Source organism: Somniosus microcephalus, chromosome 28, assembly GCF_052327205.1.
Source record: "Somniosus microcephalus isolate GS21.2 chromosome 28, FLI_Smic_1.0, whole genome shotgun sequence".
Classification (NCBI taxonomy): Eukaryota; Metazoa; Chordata; class Chondrichthyes; order Squaliformes; family Somniosidae; genus Somniosus; species Somniosus microcephalus.
In genome coordinates this window covers 12,311,225-12,313,390 of record NC_141014.1, presented here as the reverse complement: position 1 = coordinate 12,313,390, position 2,166 = coordinate 12,311,225, and the positions used below count along the sequence as shown (strand labels likewise).

The 2,166-nt window shown below is 45.4% G+C and overlaps 1 non-coding gene across 1 annotated transcript; it reads left to right on the top strand.

Moving 5' to 3' along the window:
- The first annotated feature begins 1,728 nt into the window (after positions 1-1,728).
- On the top strand, positions 1,729-1,801 carry trnar-ucu (transfer RNA arginine (anticodon UCU)). Its single transcript has one exon. It is a non-coding gene; the product is annotated as a tRNA-Arg (tRNA).
- The last annotated feature ends 365 nt before the right edge of the window (positions 1,802-2,166 follow it).

The window sequence follows — 2,166 nt, the reverse complement described above, 5'->3', positions numbered from 1 at the left end:
CCCGTAGCCCTGCAAATGTTTTTCCTGCAGGTACTTATCCAATTCCCCTTTGAAAGCCGTGATTGAATCTGTCTCCACCAGCCTTCCAGGCAGTGCATTCCAGATCCTAACCACTCGCTGAGTGAACAAATTATTCCACACGTCGCCTTTGGTTCTTTTGCCAATCATCTTAAATCTGTGTCCTCTGGTTCTCGATTCTTCCGCCAATAGGAACAGTTTCTCTCTATCTACTCTGTCCAGACCCCTCATGATTTTGAATACCTCTATCAAATCTACTCTCAATCCTCTCTGCTCTATGGAGAACAACCCCAGCTTCTCCAGTCTATCCACGTAACTAAAGTCCCTCATCCCTGGAATCATTCTCGTAAATCTTTTCTGCACTCTCTCTAAGGCCTTCACATCCTTCCTAAAGTGCGGTGCTCATAATTGGACACAATACTCCAGTTTGGGTCGAACCAGTGTTTTATAAAGGTTCATCATAATTTCCACAATTTTCTACTCTATACCTCGGTGGCAGGACATATTGAGAGAGTGGTTAACAAAGCATATGGGATCTTGGGCTTCATAAATAGAGGTTTTAGGTTTTGAGTACAAAAGTAGAGAAGTTATGCTGAACCTTTATAAAGCGCTGGTTGGACCACAACTGGAGTATTGCATCCAGTTCTGGTCACCACAATTTAGGAAGGATGTGAAGGCCCTTGAGAGGGTGCAGAGGAGATTTACCAGAATGGTTCCGTGGATCGGGGATCTTAGCTATAAGTACAGGTTGGAGAAGCTGGATTTATTTTCATTAGAGCAAAGGAGGTTGAGGGGTGATTTGATAGAGGTGTACAAGATTATGACGGGTTTGGATAGGCTAGACGGGGAAAGGCTCTTCCCACTAGTTGATGGCACAAGGACCAGGGGACACAGATTGAAGGAATTGGGCAAGAGCTACAGGGGGGATGTGAGAAAAAACTTTTTTACACAGTGAATGGTGATGACCTGGAACTCGCTGCCGACGGAAGTGGCGGAAGTGGAGACACTCAATGTTTTCAAGGGGAGACTGGATAGGCACTTGAGGGAAATAAACTTGCAGGGCTATGGGAATAAAGCGGGGGAATGGGACTGACTGGATTGCTCTACAGAGAGCCGGCACGGACTGGATGGGCTGAATGGCCTCCCTCTGTGCAGTTATGACTCTATGACTCTACAACTCTATTCATGAAACCCAGGATCCCGTAAGCTTTTTTAACTGCTTTCTCAACCTGCCCTGCCACCTTCAATGATTTGTGCACATACACACCTAGTTCTCTCTGTTCATGCACCCCCTTTAGGATTGTACCCTTTAGTTTATATTTCCTCTCTTCATTCCTTCCACCAAAATGTATCAGTTTTCTGCGTTAAATTTCATTTGTCACGTGGCCGCCCATTCCACCAGCCTGTCTATGTCCTCTTGAAGTCTATCACTATCCTCCTCACTGTTCACTGCACTTCCAAGTTTTGTAATTGTGTCCTGTACAAACTTTACTCTGGCTGTGCAGTTTGGGTTTGATTGATTACCTACCGTAGTGTTCAGGCCACATGGGAAGAATGGGGTGAATTGATTTATTAGTCACCCAAAATTGTGCATTTTAAATCCTAATCAAAGATTTTCTGTGTGCTGTGAGAATAATTTGCCCTGTAAATAATGATTTGGCGGTCACAAACTGATCATTAAGTCTCATGATTTTCATTGCTTTCTGTGCAACCCCAGTGGCCTAATGGATAAGGCACTGGCCTTCTAAGTCAGGGATCGTGGGTTCGAGTCCCATCTGGGGTGATGTATTTTTAAGATTGGCACTATGATTTTGTCGTCAAGGCCCAGAATGTCAATGCAGCCGTCCAGAATAAACTCGTAGATGGTCAGGGCAGTGTTCGCAAGTTGATAGACATTCTGAAGGGATTTGGGAGGGCAGAGTAACCGAGAGGTACGCTGGAGATATTTCTATGGAAATGTGGAGAAGTGTTGTGTGGCAGAAAGCACTGGTGAAGTTGGAGGCCACCATAAGATCCAGAAATGGACGTCGGCCCAGGAGAGTGAATTTCTGGTCAGGACCCAGACAGCAGCAAAATAAACCAGTGGGACAGTCACAGACTCAGCAGGAAACAGCAGCGATGGGGGATGGGCTGTAAACTAGACAAAGT